At 38.1% G+C, this 21179-nt stretch overlaps 1 protein-coding gene across 1 annotated transcript in view; it reads left to right on the top strand.

Annotated features, from left to right (window-relative positions):
• LOC129277307 (protein cab-1-like) overlaps window positions 1-21179 on the top strand; it is a 48975-nt gene that overhangs the window by 16900 nt on the left and 10896 nt on the right. The window lies entirely within an intron of this gene.

The following is a 21179-nucleotide window of genomic DNA, read 5'->3' as shown; positions in this document are numbered from 1 at the left end:
ATGGGTATCCCCCATTAATATGCAGGTACTCCCGAATTCGCCCTCTACGTCAAGCCTCACAGTTTGACCGGGCATCGCTTTCGGCAACGGCTCTTTCAGCGGTAACTCTCTCCATTCTACCCCCTAGGCGGGCCTGTAGATTGGAGGTAAGATTTTCTAACATACCGCATGCCTTCCTTCTCTCATGAGAATGTTTGGCTGTTTTTGAGAGGGCAACCTATCACGCCCGCGGACCGTCCGCCCAGGCGACGGGACCGTCAGCTTTTGGCCTGAACCTCACTTTCTATACGAAAGTAAGGGTGCCCTGTCTTTACTTTTAACTCCTTCTCTTCCTTACAAGGTTAGAGTCAGGGCTAGTACAGACACCCGTCCTCCAGCGATCGCCGCTGTAGTGAGGGCGACTCCGATATTAGCACCATCACCGCTCAGCGGTATGTCTCACTATCTCGTAGCTCTGCCGAGCTTATGAGCATAAATATCGGATCTGAATGTCACGGCGATTAATAGTTCTCCTATTCTTAATAATCGCTATGCCTTCACCACCCGGTGCATTATGGTTATTTTGTAACCTATTTGTCTCGTATTCGGGCGGCTCGTGCGAGCCCTGCCCGAGCTGCCATCATCGGTCGTCCCCCCGGACCCCGCCGGCAGCACCCGCACCGAACGCCCGGAGGGAATCGGCTATTTATACGCCAGATACCCCTCCTGTTGACATTCACAACTTGTTCCCCGAGTCTTTCCCGGTCGGGTAAGCATCATCTCGGTGGAAAGAAACAGCCATATATCTCTTTAGATTGTCGGCTGTGTGCGTGCGTTCAGGCTTGTTTCAAGCCCCAGGTTTTTTCTGTCGGCATTTCTATGCCTACTTCCTGGACGCACCCACCGTGCCGGGTCGGCGAGTTCACACCAAACTGTCCGCCACCAGGCCATCGGTCGAGCTCAAACAGTCTATCCGATAGACTGCCCTCTATGTGGGTCAAGCTTGCGAGCGTCTCCGCCGCTTCCTCGTGTGGAGTGGGCTACGGTCTATGCATTTACCGTGCCCGTGTGTCGAGTTGTCTTCTTTTTAGAAGCTTTTTCAATCGGCACACTTGAGTCGCCTCGCAGGCTGCTTTCATCCTCCTTCCATGCTATGTATGTGACCATGGTCACTGCGTGACCGAGGATGATGTAATCGTGGTGGATATACATTTATGTATAAAATGTATACGTGTGTGTATGCATACTTATGCCTGTCTAACCACGATCACCACGACCCGCTTTCTCTCGGGCCGACTGTGGATGAGTCCCTCCATGAAAGTGATTTACTTCACTGGAGTTCTTCTTTTAGAAGCATAGATTCTCATCCCCCGCTGCTTAGGGCGTCATTTTTGCCGCCCCCCGCAGTTTCTCGGAACTCCTTATCTTACCGATATCGGACTGTTCCATGCTGTTGCAACCGGCGCCGGCGGTGCTTGCCCTTGCGATCACCAGAGAAACCAGGCCTTGTGGCTGTTTTCGTAAACAACTGGTTCTCATCGCAGACAGGGAAATATTGGTGATTATTTTCCTCAAGTCGCCTTTCTCCTCCGCTTGTTTCGTCAAGCGAGGACTTAGACACTCTTAGCCAGTTTCCTACCCTAACCTTGATAGGACAGGGCCGTTGTTACCTCACTCGATTCCGTCGGGAACGTAACTGTTGAGGTATCATGTCTGGCGTTGTCTGTTGGTTCAGAACATCTTGACCGACATCTCTTGATCATCGTTTACACGTAAGATCATGACAGAGACATTGTTCGCCAGCTCATCTCTGGCGTACGCCTGCTGCGACTAGGGATTACTCCGCTCAGCGGACATCCATCGTAGCCTAGTCTTACGGACCCTCTCGGCGATGGTGGCTTCAGCCAAACCACCGCCCACCTCTCCCGCCGCGGGCACTGCACCCTCGGGCGGGTGTTTTATTTAGTACGGGACAAAAGGGATCCGCTTTCTATCACACTTATTATGTCGTGATGCGTGCCGCGTTTTTCTCCGACACGCCCGTTTGAGCTGCTTTGACCAGACTGTTCTATTCTACATAGACAGCAGGTCCGTGGCATTTTCTTATTAACAGAATGGCACTCAGTCGCCTTTCTCGACACATTGACTGCCTTACGAGTGGTTTACTTCAACCTTACTCTCTGTCGTTCCATGTCCTTTTCGGACCGCTGGAAACGTCCTGCCACAGCTCTCTATCAGAATTCTGCAGATGTTCTGCCCTCACGCTTTTGAGACAGATATCGAATTCTGGGCGCCTTCTCCCACGCGGGGGCTTCTGAGTTATCTCGCATTCCTTACGTTTGCATGGTTGCGGCTTGGCTTAAATTATTAAGCCGGTGACTTGACCGTGGCTTTTATTAGCCCCGCTGTCACCTTCTCAGATTGATTGATGGATCACTAACTGAACCGTACAAGTTTCAGTCTTCCGATCACGATTCTTGTCGAAATTTTCAACAAAATCGGATCGTTTTTTGATCATCGGCAATTATCATCCCTCCGGTTACGGATGATTAATACCTTCAATCCGAATCTTACAACCTCTTAAGTTTTTCTCAAACGTTGAGCTTGTATGGCTTAGTCCGTCATGGCACCTGTCGGTCGTTCTTGACGCTTGACTAACTCCCTCTTGGGTCGGTTTTCAGGGTATCTTTTGTCTGTCTATCAGTCGAGATCCCTCCTGTATCTGTTTATATATAACCATTTACAGTACAAAGCTTTGCATACTTATGCATTGCTCAAGTCAGTTGGTGATGATGTTCTCCTTCTGACACTAGGCCGAGGGCCCATGATATTATAGTATCATTCTTCTTGGGCTCTTTCTATGAAATCGTCGTATACGACATCTTGAGGACCGCCTTTTTGGCGCTCTTCTAATTCCTTGTCCTTAAGGACCTTTCTTCACATGAGGCCTTATTTACCTCCTCTGTCCTTAAGGCAGCCACCTTTCGTGTCTTCATCTCCCTATTTTTGTACGCACTTTCTTAGTCTAGACATGCCTCCCTTCACGTTGAATCCGTGTTGGTCTAGCAAATCAAATGAGTATATCCCAGTTATTGATGTAAATTATGAAAATACTTACCATGATTTTCTTATTTACGAGATAACTGGATATACTCATTTGAACCCTCCCACCGACCCCTCGCCTTGCGTGGCAACATGTCTTGCGTTCAGGCTCATGAGAGGAAATGGACGCCTTTTTGCGTGATGATCTTGGGATAGTGCGTGCGTAGGGAGATGCTGCGCGCGCGCAGGAAAAATTGTGTACTTTTATTCGGCGTGCAAGTTAATCGTAATGAACTAGCAAATCAAATGAGTATATCCAGTTATCTCGTAAATAAGAAAATCATGGTAAGTATTTTCATAACTGTCGGAGAAGTCTACTTGTCAGTGCTGACCACTTTCATGAAACAGTTCTTTCCAGGTAATCTTTGGTCTTCCCTTTCTTGTTTTGCCATTTCACTTCCAGTTGCGTGGTGCCAGGTACCTGTTCGTAAGTTATATGTACAAGTGACTTTGCACACGACTGGTGATCCTTTCTTGTGGTAAATGATACACTCCAGATTTTCAATGGTGTTGATGTAGTTCCTCATAAAATGGATCACTAGTCATTGGTAAATTTCGCTATTAACTTATACACAAGATATAGCTCTATGCAATCCCATGCCCATTGGAATATGATATATTTGGGACAAAAACAAGAATGATTCTACTATGGAAATACATGTTATCCATTTATGCCAAAATGTTTACTCTGATCAAATTTAGATAATTGCACATTCATTGGTTCATAAAACTACATGTGCATCTTATATATTCATCTGTCGAGTCCTCTCGACCTCGATCTAAATCTCTTTTTGAAGGGAATTTGCTTTGTTTATGATATTGATACGATAGATAGAATTCAACTGACCTGTATTGTTAATTGGATAGTTAAGTGCTTTCTCACCAATGTGTAACCAGTATATAAGATGAAACGAGCCCAATCTATAAAACTGTTTCAACCTTCATCATCTCTCGTGTCAGATATATTATGGGAAACAAAACCAAGGTTACAAGAGAACAATTTGATAATTTATTTTTTTTATCTAGGTCACTTTAATATATCTTGTATGTAATATCCACTCACAAAGCAATATATAATATTACTTATACATATTTTTTGTATCAGCGTTAACTGCATGTTTATATTAAGGAAATTATCTTAGGGTCTCATTGTTTTCTTTCTTTAACATTCCTTCCAATTTCTTCATTATTACATATTTATTTAATTGATATTGATGCTTTTTTTATACAATGTACAGTAGCTAAGGTAGATGTTTTTGATAACCACCCAAAGCCTTCTTTCTTTCACATCCAAAATGAATCATGTTCTAGTTTTTAGTTTCAACAGTCATTACTTGGGAATAGCTGCAATGTGTAGTTTTTATTGAACTTCACACACTTTTTAAAACCTTTAAAACCATAAAGGAGAATGAAACCTTTGGAACAAGATAGCTTGTGTGAAAACAGAAAATCAAAGAAACAGATCAACGAAAGTTTGAGAAAAATCGTACAAATGATGAGAAAGTTATGAGCATTTGAATATTGCGATCACTAATGCTATGGAGATCCTCATATTGGCAATGCGACAAAGATGTGTGATGTCACTTGTGAACCTCTCTCCCCATTACTTTAGTATATATTTAACTTAAACTGCCTCTTTTATCATATCTATCAGTAGATCATGTGTTCTTTCTATAGGAGGGCATGTAATACAGATTTTTAACGAATACATCATGGATAAAGAGTTTGTATCACCATAAGAAAAAGAAAGCGAATTTCTGGCAAAGTGATATCCAAAAATGTGAATAATACCTTTGATTTATGTTGATGTGCACTGTTAGGCAAGTGTTACAAGTTAACTAGTTACAAGCACTATACAACAAATGATTGGTTAAAAAATTGCATGACTGTTTATCTTTAATATTTCTATTTTCTTTAGGATACTTTGCCTAAAGTAGGGGGCAGTTGCCCCCCTAAAAACTTTGAAAACATACATTTTTTTACACAAAATTTTCACAAAATTCACAAAAAGTATGCACAAAATCCTTGATTTTAACTTTGAAAATTAATAAGCACCCCCATCACAAGCTTGGTTGCTTTGCTCCCTCGCTTTCAAGTTTCTTTTAAAAAAATTACCCTTTTTGCCCTCCGAAAAATGTCTGCATATGGCCATGAACTGTATCGTAAACCTACATTTGTGGATTAAAACATAAAGCTCATAGATTTGAATTTAGCACTATTGAGATTTAAAAGTTAACCCCTAAGATTAAAATTCAATATTCAACTGGTCACTATTCACAGCCGATGGATTCATTTCAAATCCTTAAAATGAAAAGATTGAAAGCATGTAGACTAAAGTGCATTTTTTTTAATTTTTCATGGTGTAATATTCCCTAGTTGGTTCAGTCTTTATTTGGAAAGAAAATAATATTCACTGATCAGTGAACAGATACTTGCTATCGAAGCTGTACAAAGTTTCATTAGTGTAGTTTGCTAATAAGATGCACAAAATCCCCTTGGTTGCTGTGTTACGAGTATGTACGTTACTGTTGGTAGTATTGGCTCAAGCGAGGCTAGCCAATTTAATTTACCTAGAAAGAAACAATAGTGTTGCATGGTTTCTTGAAATAGGACAAAGAATGGGCTGATACTGCAGATACTTACACTAGATTCCATTGGTTTATGAAAATTTAATTCTTGGAAGGGATTGTAAAAAGGGCGGGGGGGGGGAACACTTTAAATATCCTTTCACAGGATAGAAACACCTCATTAAAAAGTCTATTTTTATGGAGATGAACACCTACATGAAAGTCCTTACATATAAGAAATATTGCATTTGCATTTTTTTAAAGGATGCTTTTTCATTTTCATTTCAAATTTGGGTAGAACATTCATGCCAGAGTTGGGTGGAGTATCTGACATTTGGGTCCTGTAAATTGTCGCTAGTATTGGCTTAAGAGAGGCTAGCCAATTATATTTAACTAGGCCCAAGATACGCATGTGTCCAGGTTGAAGCCACCTCCGACATAGCAAAAACACTGTTAAAACTTTTTAAACATTGCTGTTTAATACTCTATGAACCATACAGTAGTTGTTAAAATGGTTTAAACAAGTGTTTAAAATCTTAAACAACAAAGTTTAATTTTTGATATATAATTCAATAAATTAAGGAGGGCTGTTTAAGGACGTTCCACAGTTATGTTTGTGCGCATTATGATCTGCGCATAGTTTACACTCTGCGCGCTGACGTCACAATGGATGAACAGGTGGTTAAGCTGCGGGTATGAAATGATTTTTCTCATCTTCTGCACTTTAACTGTAGATCCGATGCGTTATTTTATGAAGCTAAAAACGGAATTATTCCATGGACCATTCAAAAAAAGATTCTCTACAATTTCAAAATACTTTACTCTGCAGTGCTGCCAAGAATCACGAATATTACCCCGAGTTTGAATAAATGGTAGAGTGGTTTTGATTTTTTCTTCACATAGATACTAAGCATTCGGCGCATTTTTTGTGTTTTAAAAATCAAATTTGCTCTAATAAAAATGCTGATACTTTAAAAACAAGCACATGAACCTCTATTTTTTAATGTTTGTACCTCATAGGTATACCTTCCTCTACAACTCTGCAAATTTTGGTGAAAATGACATGGATTTTGAATAAAGTGCAGCATTTATTGTACGTTTGTAGTTTGTTACTGAAATTTTACATTTTTCAGATTGGGATTTTGTTATCTTTTACGCCATTTTTAAGAACTGACAGTGCTGCTAAACTTAAAATTGCAAACAAATAGCAATATAAATAGATTTTCATTTCTAACGATACAATTATTAACTCTCTTGCGAAATTTGATGATTTTTTCATGTATTTTGACTGAGAAATAGAGGTTTAAACTCATTGTAGTAATCTCGGGCGGTCTAAAAATGCCAAATTCTTTTGAATGCGCAATTCTTAAGAACGTCAATTTGGGTGAACTTTGAAGCTCTATAGCAAAAAATCAAGCACATGGACCTATGTTAATTTTTGCATATTTCGAATATTAAGGTTCTAAAGTATCTATGTGCAAAGTTTGGTGAAAATGTCATGGATTTCACTTTAACTGTGGAACGTCCTTAAACTGTTAAGCAAGTGCTGTAAGGTTCATATAGTAAATAGCATTGTATAAAATTTTAAATTGTGTTATCACTGTGTATCGTACATATATAACTTTATGGGTATGACCATATGATTGAGACATGATAAACATAGAATTTTAAAGATAAACCATATAAAAAAACAATTGATATTAGTCTAGTTTGGTAAACTGTTAGTGACTTGGTTATGGTTTACCTTAACAACGTATGTTAAACCAGCATTATGATGTCAGTTTTATTATCCAACACCATCAAGGTTTAGCACATGAAAGAGTTGTATTGTACAAGATAGTTGATAATTTCCATCTTTTCACAATTATGTCCATGCGCTGCACAGTCCAAGTAACCTTATCTTGATTGGATAAAACTTAACATAATCTCTGTTTTTCAATTTGTGTAGCTAATGACCAGATAAAAACAAGAATCATGAAAGATATATTTCTAAGTCATACATAAACTTAATTTAGGTTCGTTTTGCCTTTAAGTCTTTTTTATTCAAGTTTTTCATGAGGTTAAGCCTAATACAAAGTTTGCTGAGAATCACGGGTTGAAAATAATTGTGTGAACACTCTTTTATATCATCATTTTAATTCCTTTATCTTTCTTCAGATTTATCATCACCCCCCCAAAAAAAATGGTCACAATGTCATTTTTAATACAGTGTAAACATGCCCCCATATATTCCATTTATTGTTTTCCCAGTCAAAAACAGTTAACATTTTCAATCAAAGTAAATTTTCAATCTCAAACATGATACCAAAGAATGTACATACAATAATTATTATAATTTATCATTTTTTTTCATCATTATAAATTACATTTTAAAAAACAAACATGAATCGTCTGTCATGTAAATAAAAATTTGTCTGAACACATTTTTATTACATCAGTAGACCAGATGGGGAGGATATGAAAATCCCTTTACAGCTAATTTTCCCAATGCTTGCTTCATTAGTCTCGTGCAGAAGATATGTGACAACAGCCTGGTATTTTGCGCTTTTTATTGGATGTGATTGATTGATATGCCCATGTTATAACTAATTATCTTTCCACCACATCTCTCTTTAACCACTCTTTTCTAGATGAAATTGTTTTCAATAACGTTCTCTCTATATTTCTGATATTTTTCTTGCATTTTAATTTCCTGTCTGTCCTTGTCATCTATCAGTTTCTATATTATAATAAATTTCTATCTAATTCTCTTTCTATATTGAGTTGTAAATAATCTGTCTTTCTCTTTCTTCTTCACCTTGATCCCATCCTCAAGTACCTTGTTTTTTTCATTGCAATCTCCTATGTATTTATTACATATTCCTTGTTCCTCTCTTTATCTCTCCTGTATCATTTATTTATCTCGCCCAATTTTCTCATCAGTTCTTCTACTTTCTTTGATAATTGTCTTTCCTCTTCTCATTCAACTCCTCTCTTTTTTTTCCAAGGCTCTTTTTCTTTTTCCCTTTTTGGTACTTTCCGCTTTGCTGTTTGTGTTTCACTGTCTCTCCCTTTTCCCCCTCCCCCTCTCTCTCTTTCCATTTCTTGTCTCTCCCTCTCTTTCTCTTTCTCTCTCTCTCTTTTCACCATTCTGTTAACCTCAACTATCTCTTTCTCATATTGTCATTTCCCCCACCCCGGTTCCATGACATTTGCTCTGGTGACAATTGTCCCAATGGAAAATCAGCACGTTAAGCTAAACATAAACTCTATCCTCCAACACTAACCCTAATCCTTATCTTAACAATATTAGCAACCCAAAACTCTACTATAACCCTTACTCTAACCCTATGTCCTCTGAGATATTGAGACTGGAGCAAATGACGTGTTACCCCTACCCCACAGCCATTAACTGGCTTTATACCCCCCCCCCCGAGCTGCAGTAGTATTTAAGTGGTTCTTAATTGAGGTGGTGGGATGTAAATTGACAGGCGCATAAAGCATCAAACATGCATGAGATCAGGCTTAGTTGGGATCATATATTGAAATTCAATATTAACTCCTGCCACCTTTTTTTGCATGTGACGATGATTTAGCGCCATATACAAAGTGAGGTATAAATAATGATTACAAATTCCACGGAGCTTCCATAGCAGTTGGATTTTAACTATTCCTTTATTCTATCGAAGAGCCAATATATTATTGATACATTTTCCTTTTTATATGAAACTTGTGAATGGAATCTATTATTTTCATACACACTTACAGTTGCAGTACTACATGTATGTATGAAATGGAGGTGTACGTGTTTTAGCCATGTTTTTCTGTAGAAAGATAGTGAATTTCTTAGTGGAATTGCATGATCAGTTAAATTTGCATTGAACCAAGTTCATTGAAAAGATATGGAAAATTCAATTGAATTCAGGATATTTATAAACTTCAGTTGGTATTCTAGCTATGGGTTCATTTTGCTCTAATTATGATAGATTCAATGAAATTTATTTTTTTCCAATGTGATCACTAACTATAAAAATAGTTTGAGCAAAATGTCTGTATATTCTCATTCTCCATTTTAAAATACAATACTGTGAACCCAATCACATTACAATTTTCCAATACAGACTCTTTGTGATCCACATTTCCTGCTTGTTGGCACCACTTTTGGTCATTTTTCACTGTTCTCATGGATGAATTATTTCAATTATATCATGATATAGTTGCTTTGATAGCTTTTGACAGGGTGCAGAAACGGTGTTAGTTTTGTAGAGGGCAGGAATTTCCTCTGGCGGTTGGATCCTACCACTTGACACGATTCGATACGGGTGACCTAGCCGCCCTGATTCTTTTTCCGTTGGAAGAGGAGCAATACCCAAAGCCCTATTTTGAATGGTATCAACCAAATCCAAACTGCTGGCATATTGGTGACGAACACACTCTTCGCTCACCCTCATATACACCCTCTCCCTCACACACTCCGATACACACTAGACCAGAGCCATGCTGCCTATTGATTATGCCTATGTCCCTGGCATGTAATTATTAATGCACGCAGGGCCACTCACAAGGTCTCTGTGTATGCATGGGTGTGTGTGTGTGCACTAAAACACACTCGCGCACCCTTCCCCCCACACACACATGCACCCACACCCTCACACTGTGTTTTTGTCATCCTTATTAATGGCATCGATCAGATCCAGGGCGAGCTATTGGCAGGGGCATGGATGGTGAGAAGGAGAGAGAGAGAGCTGTACATTTGCCGTGCATTGATTGAGAGGGGCTGCCAAGTGCGGCACACCATGCACTGTGCTTCCGCTGAATGTACATTTTCCAGTCAAGAGTTTTGGTCAAAGCAAGGAGTACACATCACCCAAAATCCTGGCTTTGAATGCCTTGGATGGGTTGAGTGTAGCCTTGGTGATTAAGGAAATTATAAGCTCAGGGGAAAATATGGACGGTTAATATCCCTCAGAGTGTATTGTGTATTATACATGTATCTCTGTCAAGTGGGGAGTACCTCTTCAGGGTCTTGTAAGACTAATACTGAAGCAGCACTGATTGCCTTTTAACAGACCTCTTGGAGCGGAAGGAATATATGAGATGCATCTTATTGGAACTTGAAGATGCAGCAAGCCTATCGTGATCGCCGAGAGAAAATACAAGGCATATCTTTCAGTCCGGAGATATAGTCAGATCATCCTTTTTTTATGCATCGGTGTAACAGCACGGAGAACAGATGCCGGATGTAAAGCCAAGGTTGTATTGTCAGGTATTGATTAGAGTTTCATCGATCAGAGCTTGGTGAAAAACCCATTGGCAGTCGGAAGCATCCCTTTCATCTCTCGGAATTGAGGAATTTTTTCTATCCTATCTGTTTTAATCACATGACCTTGCTATCTGCAGTAGATGTCGAAGGACTTTAATTCATCTCAATTAGCTTGGTTTTTATACTATTTCCAGAAATATATTCTACTTTCTGAAGGTCATGAAAATGGACAAGTTTTAGCTGGATGATCAGATCATGGTGATTTGATTTAACTATTTATTATGTCACATCAGCTCCCAAATCTACTTGATTTTGTAGCACACAAAATAAAGCAATAATTGCCATGGTTCAAGTAGACTAAAATATTCATGTATATAAGCAATAACTTGTACTGGTTTTCTGTTTGATACACGAATGGTGCACCAATATTTTAAGGAACATTCGAAGCCAAACAGAATAGAAAGGCAACATTCAGCAAATATCCCTGCATTATGGCTGACAGTCTATATGATACTATTCAAAGACATCTCAAACAAGGACATCGTAAAGTGTGCACCATCTCCAGCGCTGCAACGTAACGAGGGTCGGCGGAGACTTCTGTAAGATAATGGATGACATTTCAGACTATTTTATGAGGGCCAAGACCTACGTGTCAACGGCCAAGGAGTCTGCAAAGGAACACATATGCAATGCCAAAGAATACTTCTATGCAAATCTGCAAACTGATTCAATGTAAGTTCATTCAAGGATTTTGAAAACCTTCGGTTTATTCAACGGCTCGATGGAGATCTATTCCATGAACACCCAGTCTATTCTATTTCTAGTAAAAAATCATTAAGTTGTTTGTAGCATGATCTTGTCTTCTGGAGGAATTAATGTAGAAGCTGAATATCCTATATGGGGTTTTTCCAACTTCCGTTTTTGTTTCTGATATTTGTGTATGCTACAGTATGGTCCATGTTACTTAGTTTATATGTCAAAAGAGACTGACAAAAAAACTATTATGATAAAGAGGTATTTATTTTAATGTTTCTCTTGTTCTTGTTATAGTTAAGTAATAATGCGTAAGATACAAAGGTAGACACATGCATACGCCGCTAGGATTTTCTTTAAAATTTGCTGCAGATCACACATTCTGAGGTGCATGGCGGATGTGACAGGCATTATCATGCCAGAGTCAGTTTAGTCTGCAGGTAAAGACCCTGATTGAAACTTTTTGATCAACAAGTGGATCTTCATGCAAGACTAGCACATATTAAACTTACTGTTTAAAATTTCTGAGTGAGAGGCCTACAAGTAGACAAGTCAATGTAGGCTACAAATTCAGACTACTTATATCGAGTGAAGGGTTTGCACAGCAGACTAGAGTCAGATAGCATTATCAAACATGTGAAATAATTGTCTGTCTAACCGTCAATAAGTACATTATATGAAAAAAAGAAATAGAAAAAGGAAAATTGTTTACATGAGTAAGGTAAGTTATTTTCAGCACATCAAGTGCTAATTAAAATTAATGAGCAAGTGTCTTATTTTTGGACACATTTTATAAAAAAAAAACAGCAACTATATTATTGAAATTAGTGAGTAACAGTGGGCCTTGGGTATTGCCCTTTTTCAGTTTTGCCCTTTATTCTAGCCGAAATTGTCAGAAAATGTAAAGAAGGGAGAAGCGATATCATTTTATAATATCAGCAATCTTGCCCTTTTACTCGCTGAACAACGATATATTGAATTCTAGCTGCAGTTTAACGAATCCATAAAATTCTATGAAACACCTACTGATATGCTTGTCATGGCCAAGACTGGGGGGGGGGGGGCTGCAGTTAGATAAAACGAATCCATAAAATTCTATGAAACACCTACTGATATGCTTGACATGGCCAAGACCGGGGGGGGGGGGGGGACCAGAACTTATTCTTAATCACAATATGGTTTCAGTCTGCAGTTGGATGATAATAAGGGAACAATGGTTTATATCAAAGCTTTGTTTATGCTGTTCTATCACCTTTGTGTTCTCAACTAAACAAAAACAAAATGTCAAGTTGCCAGGAATTTAATTAAAGGTTTGATGCTGATTTCAAACATCATTTATAAGGCTTCACAGATCTGATATTTTTCTATTCTGATATCACAAGTCATAATAAGTCATTCTTCATAGCCAATGGCGTATAATTTGAATACATGTTTTATCGTTTTTTCCTTGCTGACCTAAAAAATGTATCTATATGATTTGTTGTGTTGATAACAGTATATTGAAATTGTATATTTTAATTCTTTTTAATTCTTATTTATAGATTTGCAATTTTTTTTCTGAGAGGAATGGGGTAGAATAATTCTGGATTCTTGATATGAGAATAGTCCCATAGTTAATATACATAACTTGTCTGTCCACATTCAATTCATGTACAAGTACATGGAACCCAAATGCCCAATCGTTGCTTTCTTCATTGTCTAGATCGGATCGACATCCAATATCTGAAAATCCTGAACAGAACATCTAGTCAAATCTAGTCATTTCCATTCTCATTTCCCCACAAAGCAGGAATATCAAATACATTACCCATACAAATTTGCACTGCCAACTCAATTTGGGGACATCGCTGCTTAATATGCAGGGAGTGGGATTTGTCATGAACGTGCACCGGTGTAATGGGCTTTTTCCATCATGTGGCATACTCTTGATCTTAGCATTCTTCTCCAACATGCAGATATTCCCTGTTTAGACTGTTTTTTTTTTCATGAAGTCGGTTGAGTAATACATACAATAAGTTAGCATTTATTCTGGTCTGAATGAAATGTTAATGAGCAACATCTGGCTAAGATCATTATTGAGCTTGGTCTCGAATTAAACTTTTGGAGGTACCAGGAGCACCTAATTGTGCCATAACACAACATTTAATTTCCCATCTGTTGTGTGAATTACCCTCATAAAACCAGTTATATGTAGGCCTACTTTATATAGCCCATTTAGAGCGAGAAAGATATTAACAAAACAATCAAGTATTACATTTCGTATGGCATCGTTTCCATTTTTATGATGTTTACCAGTTGTACCATTTTACAATTTAATCTCATTTTACAATTTAATCCCATTTTACAATTTAATCTGTGTTCACATCCTGCTGTTTATGCCAGTGTGCTTATTTTTCTTCCAGTCTGAATGGGATAGTTGCATTCATATCACAAGCCCTAGAGTATTAAGGATGATTTAGACTGCATAATTGATATATGCCGTATCAGACAAGTATCAATCAAGCAGGGCTTAAACAACAGTCAACCTCTGGTATATGGGGCCTATACAGTGCTGCTCAAAAGTTGGTGAACCCCATCATAGAATTGACCCTTATTAAAGGACAAGTCCACCCCAACAAAAAATTGATTTGAAAAAAGAAAAAAATCCAACAAGCAAAACACTGAAAATTTCATCAAAATCGGATGTAAAATAAGAAAGTTATGACATTTTAAAGTTTCGCTTAATTTCACAAAACAGTTTTATGCACATCCTGGTCGGCATGCAAATTGGCAAACTGATGACGTCACCCACTCACTATTTTTTTTGTATTTTATCATATGAAATAAGAAATATTCTAATTTTCTCCTCCTTGTCAAGTGAAACAAAGTTTTATTTCTCCCTGAACATGTGGAATTACCATTATTTTAACAGTTTATGGTTAAGTTAATTTTGTCCTTATTGTCAAATCTGTAAGAATTGAAATATTGTATTATTCAAACAATTAAAAACAAAAGAAATAGTAAGTGATAGACATCATCGACTCATTTGCATATCGCTGAGTTGTGCATTGAACTGTTTTGTGAAAAATAAGCGGAACTTAAAAATGTCATAACTTTCTTATTTTACATCCGATTTTAATGAAATTTGCAGTGTTATGTTTGTTTGATTTTTCTCTATCGATTCAAATAAAAAATTTTCTGGGGTGGACTTGACCTTTAAGTGTTCAATTCCTACCATATTTTAGAAATATAGTTGGGAAGTCAGGTGATAAAATATAACATTCTACTTGATATTTCTTGCATGCGATTTCAAAAGTATGGCGTTAAGGGTGTTCTTGCATTGACATCACAAACTGTAACCCCAACCTCAAACCTGTCACTCTGCAATTCATATATTATCCAGAATTTTTCAGAACCGCATCTACCTTAGATAACAACAAGATATGTATTATACAACTATGGAATATTACAATTATATGTCTAAACATATTGTACTATCTCTCAACAATTTAAATCCTTATCTTAATCCTCCCATCTCTGAAAACAGGCATTCTGTTATCATGACCTCTTTAGTATTTGTTGCCTATATGTCTTAATTTTCAGACTACCTTTTCATCAACAAAATATAACAGAAACTATATAAGATATTCATTCTAGTTCAATTTGATGCTGGATTCCTGAAAAAATCCTTCCATAAGTAGTGGTATAGGTCATGTTCTCAAACTAAACATGATTTGTTTTTGACAAAACAACCATGCTTATTCGAAGATTTGCTCATCAGCATTTCTTTATTCTTTGTTACGATTCTCGCACTGATCCCTGAAATGAGAAGGGATTCAGATTCACACAGGAGTTTCTGCACAAATCGTTTCTGATATGCCTCAATGTTCATTGTTTGTAATCTGCCATGCGTGAACAATTTGCTAAGCTGATGATTTCAAATTACAGATGAGATTCCACTCTTGCCACAAGTATCAAATTTAAAGTAAAAACATATTTTATAATTGTGAAATCTATCTATGAAAAGGGTTTCCTTATTTATGGGACGCACTGTATATAAGTTTTTGCTTACTTCTGTCACTTATTAAAAAATCAGGGACAGTACAAGGGAAACTTGCCCTTGTAACTAGTCTCCTTCTTCTGGCATGTCACAGATTTGTAGAATGTGTTATACACTTTACCCGGTGCAGGGGAGAGAGGAATGCACACATAACTTCATAAAGTATGCAAATCACACCCTATTTATGGCGTGTTAAGGGATGCCTGATCAGGAAATTAAAATGCCTTCTGGCCACTTAGCCACCTGGTCTCTCAGAATGCTATATCTTGTGTCAGGTGTCATGGAAGTAGGGATCGTACTACGTTCTAGCCTCCTTGAATCTTGCATATTCATCTGGATTTTGTGCGATTTTGAGTTTCTTGATTGGGGCATTAGATTAAGTTCATTGCCTACTCGTACCAGGGGGGGTGGGTGGGAGTCACAAACATTTAAGTGTGACTTACGAGTCACTCTTACATGCCGACGCATACATGATATGCAACACACAGTCTTATTGATTAATACGCAGTATAGTGCGCGCCCTCTTGGCATGATCTGACCAATGCTGTCATGCCTTGTCTACTGCATGCAACTAGGCATTTAAGTGCAACTCTAATATGCTTTTCACACTGCACTTTTTTTCCTTAACCCCAGGAAATTTGTGGGGCTAAGGGGGGGGGGTCGTAGCCCCACCAATTTCCCGGGGTTAAGCTTAGCCCACTTCGTTTTCACACTACGTTTTAGCAAAGTGGGCTAGCACGGTAAATAGTACGGTACTATCTGGCCCTGCAAAAAAGCAGGGTTAGCCGGCTTATCGTGGTGCTAGCACCACAATTGCGGTGCTAAGAGAATGCAGTGTGAAAACGAACAGGGCTAAGGAAAGTGGGGCTAAGCATTTAGCCAATCACGGAAGTCGAATTGCACGTTAATCACGCTCTGTATGGTAAAATCATCAATATTCATGAGCTGAGGGATAGTCCGGGGTTAATGCATTATCCCTGGCTGAGCAGATAGTACGGGGTTAAGAAAGACAGTGTGAATCGAAAAAAAGATAGTATGGGGTTAAGGAAATGCAGTGTGAAAAGCATATAAGTCAAACTTAAATCTTTGTGAAACACCCCCCCCCCCCCCCTGGTTGTCCCTGTACAAATCCTATGGGAATTCTCAGATGCTGTAGTCGGTGGGTTCACTCATTACCTACTGGAGTTATGTACATTGCTGCTTAAAAATCTAAATTTACATTCAGTAAAAAATACTTTCGTGCCTTTAAAAATACTTTGAGACCCATCACATTCACACTTAGATTTGGATAAAAATTCTAGGCTCTTATAATTTCAATATTCCCTATCTAAGTGTTGGTGCGTCGTGGTCTAGTGGTGCTGACTCTCGCCTTTGAAACAGAGGGTCGTGTGTTCGAATCGTAGCCATGGCGTATTTTCCTTCAGCAAGAAATTTATCCACACTGTGCTGCACTCTACCCAGGTGAGATGAATGGGTACCCGGCAGGAGTAATTCCTTGCATGCACTGCTAAAGCTAAAGCCGGGGTAATAATAGCAGCGCTTTGTATCCTCTGGCAAAAAGCGCTTCATAAATCCAACTATTATTATTATTATTTATATAATATTGACTGGTCTTGAGCGGAACATCAAATATATTGCCAGCAAAAGAATCATATTGGCCCAAGTCTTTAGACGAGGGCAATATGGGTCTTTTAAGGGCAATATATTTGATGTTCCCCGAAAGAAGGGCAGTCAATATTTTTATTATCATCCAAATCAGATATCTAGAGCAAAAATCATGATAACAGTGATATATTTTAAGAATAGAGTTCTGCTGTGTCATGATAATATCAGTGTCTAGGCTCTGCACTTTACCATTATGACGTACTTGCAAGCGCCCGGATCCAGCGTTGTCTTTATTATGACGTAGATCGTTGGTGCGCGGAACATTATGAAGCGTATCGAGCGTATCACTTCATTCGCATCCTCAAAGGCCCGGATGTGAGACCAGGGAAAATACAAAGGTATATTTTGCGTCGTCTCTGCATGCAAAGTCAATACGCGCATTGAGACCGAGGAAAATACAAACAATATACCTATCCCTTCCTGATAATAATAAAATACAGGGAAATACGGTTTTGTAAATGACCAGCTCAGATGTCTGATACGGGTGATAATAAGTTTTATTCAAAATATACTATGAACTGTATTGTGTCACCCCTGAGTTTTACATACCCCCTCCCCTATAGCTTTATACTGTTTTGTGTATAACCATTAGATCATAATTTTATCACTGTAACCTTAAATTCATTCAACCTTGCATTACAATTGCAAAATACATATGTGGGAGGAAATCTTGTTTCCTGTACCTTTATCTAGTGCACACCTGTGGATTAGTGTGATCTACTGAAGATAGGAAAACATTAAAATTCAAGCTTGTATCATCCACAAAGCTCTCTCTCCCACACACACACACACCCTCACTCTCTCTCTCTTACTCTATCCCCCCCTCATTATTTCCCACTCTCCCTATCTCCTCCCCAATCTCCTCCATGCACCTCCCCTTACCCTCTTTTTCTCTCTCTCTCTCTGTATCTGTCTCCCTATCTCTCTCTCTCTTTCTTTCTCTCTCTCTCTTTTCCTCCCACTCTCCTCACCCTCCTCAATCCATTCCCTACCCTCTTTGTCTCTCTCTCTCTCTATCCTTCTCCCTCTGTCCCCTATCACATCATCATTCTTCATCATTCGAATCTAGGCCTGTGCTACCCATCTCCACATCTCATTACCCTCCCCTGCACGCTACATCTATTGCGAATTAAAGGCAACTTGGCTGCATGTAGTCCTATTAGTTCCGGTATGATCGCACAGCATGTGCTGTATTTTCTAATAGTGTAACCTTCATACGCCGTTAACCCCATCCATTCTGCTATCTACCCAACATCCTTAGGTTTCACATCAACGTGGTGGGAATTCTTATTTGTCAGCTAAGATCCACATTACATGCCATTACACGCCTTAGGATATGAAATTTCAAAATGTGTGGACTGCGTGAAGTTGTGTTACCGTATGCCGTGTTCAAAATTTTTGTTTCGAAGCTGTTTGTAGCATTCAATCCATTTTGACCCAAAATGGTAGTTTGACTTTTTCAAGGTTTGGTGAGGAACGGAAGAGTTATTTAAGAAGGTTTCTAAACTCAGCTTTCTTGTGATAAATTTTATGTCTAAAGGCCACCGCACACCTTACGACTGTTTGCGATCCGATTTTGGAACAAATCGCATTTTGCTCATTTTCTAAAAATGTGAATGGAACATGTCATTTTATTTGAGGTTAAAATTAATTGAAAGAATACTAATATAACCATTTTGTAAGATTGTAAGCCTTTATTTTGGAGTAAAGCCAAATTAGTTTCAAATCGTAGCCAATCGTACGACTGCTATGACGTCATTACGACCAGATATTAAATTCGCTATTATTCTAAGAAGGATGATAGCATAGTCACAGATTTGATCATAGGTATTCGTACGATGATTTAGAACATTACACAGTAAGATATTCCAAGTCTCAATATTAGCATCAAATTCTACAACATTTTATTCTCAAATCGCGTCGCAGACCAGTCGTAAGGTGTGCGGTCGCCTTAACCTTCATAGGCCGTTAACCCCCATCCATTCTGCTATCTACCCAACATCCTAAGGTTTCGCATCAACGTGGTGGGAATTCTTATCTGTCAGCTAAGATCCACATTACATGCCATTACACGCCTTAGGATATGAAATTTCTAAATGTGTGGACTGCGTGAAGTTGTGTTACCATATGCCGTGTTCAAAATTTTTGTTTCGAAGCTGTTTGTAGCATTCAATCCATTTTGACCCAAAATGGTAGTTTTACTTTTTCAAGGTTTGATGAGGAACGGAAGAGATATTTAAGAAGGTTTCTAAACTCAGCTTTCTTGTGATGAATTTGATGTCTAAAACCTTCAATTCTTGTGCAGACAAACAGGATGTCCTTCCAAATATGTTTTCCCTACATGGATGTAGCCATAATGAGATAAAATCATACATTTTATGTACTATAATATTGAATGGATTTCTGGGAGTAAGCGATTCCCAAAATAGTCTCATATTGTCCCAGATTTTATCGAGGGCAATATGGGTCTACTGAGGGAAATCTGTGAATTGCACATTTTTTTACACGTGATGCTCAAAATAACTGCAAATGAGTTGTTTTTCAGTGTTGATATTTACTTGATCTATCATCAACAACACTTGATTGCCTTTGATCCGAATGTTGTAATGAGACAGAAATACATCAGCCGTGTAATGTTTGCGAGAGACGAGATCCAATTTGCCAAGTAGTGTGTCTAATGTATGCATTCGGGTGCATCATTGAGATGCACAGCGCCTGTAAGCCACAGACATTTCATTGCAGTTGCGGTTAACAGCACTTAGGAATGAATGTAGATGGGATTTAGGGATGTGATTGTGGTGTCAATGTTTACATTTTCTTTCATATGGAATATATTATGTTTTAGATTTGTTCTGAGATTGGTATCTTGGGTCTTTGTTTCTCTCAAATTTCAAAAGATAATACATTTATTGCAAATCAGCAATTTAGTGCTTTCTTTTTATAATACATAACATCTTTGTAGTCTGAGGCATTACATTTTAACCTTTTTTTAAGGTATACAACCCCTCTGTCTTTCAACAAACTACAATTTGGCATGATATTACCCCAGATTCTGTAACTTGTGATTGTTGTGAATACAAAAAAAGGATACCATCTATACACACACATGACTTTCTAGCATTCCCACGTATCTCATGCTTCCAAAACCATATACCCCGATGAATTGGTAATTCATTACTAATTCATTGCACTGCAGGAAGAGAGTTCCACCCTCGTTAACTCTCCTCCATTAATGAGATATCGATTCCCTCTACATACGCCAGTGCCCGTACATGTGACAATCTTCCTCTTTAACAATGTGACTCTATTGATTAAACATTAACCTTGCCACAGCCATTCTCATAATGATTATTATATTTCTATAGTTTGGTCGTTATACATTGCTCTACTTCTGGTTTTTTATATCACTCTTTGCTTTCAAGTCTCATTTCCGCATTTTGTAAGCTTTCTTTTCTCAATCATGTTCTAATGTTTTCCTCCTATTTCAAATATGTTGAATATGTACAGTATGTACAGAACCCCCACCCCACCTTTTCTGCAACCCCCCCCCCCTTTCTGTAAAATGTCTTTGTTGTTTAAATTGATATATATATATATATATATATATGTATATTGATTCATGTTCTAGTTCATTATATTTCTTGTAATCTTTATATAAAGAAGAAGATAACTGATATTTCTGTTTATTTTGTTTAAGCACAGCAGATATCTATCAATCAGATGTGTTTGAAAGCTTTTTGGGGAAAAATGTCATTCATTTTCAATTTGGGGACATAGCTATAGCTTTCAAATGAACGACTCATTTGCTCAAGCAGCACCAAATTCAAATGGT

Source organism: Lytechinus pictus, chromosome 15, assembly GCF_037042905.1.
Source record: "Lytechinus pictus isolate F3 Inbred chromosome 15, Lp3.0, whole genome shotgun sequence".
Classification (NCBI taxonomy): Eukaryota; Metazoa; Echinodermata; class Echinoidea; order Temnopleuroida; family Toxopneustidae; genus Lytechinus; species Lytechinus pictus.
This window is presented reverse-complemented; position numbering and strand designations above follow the sequence as displayed.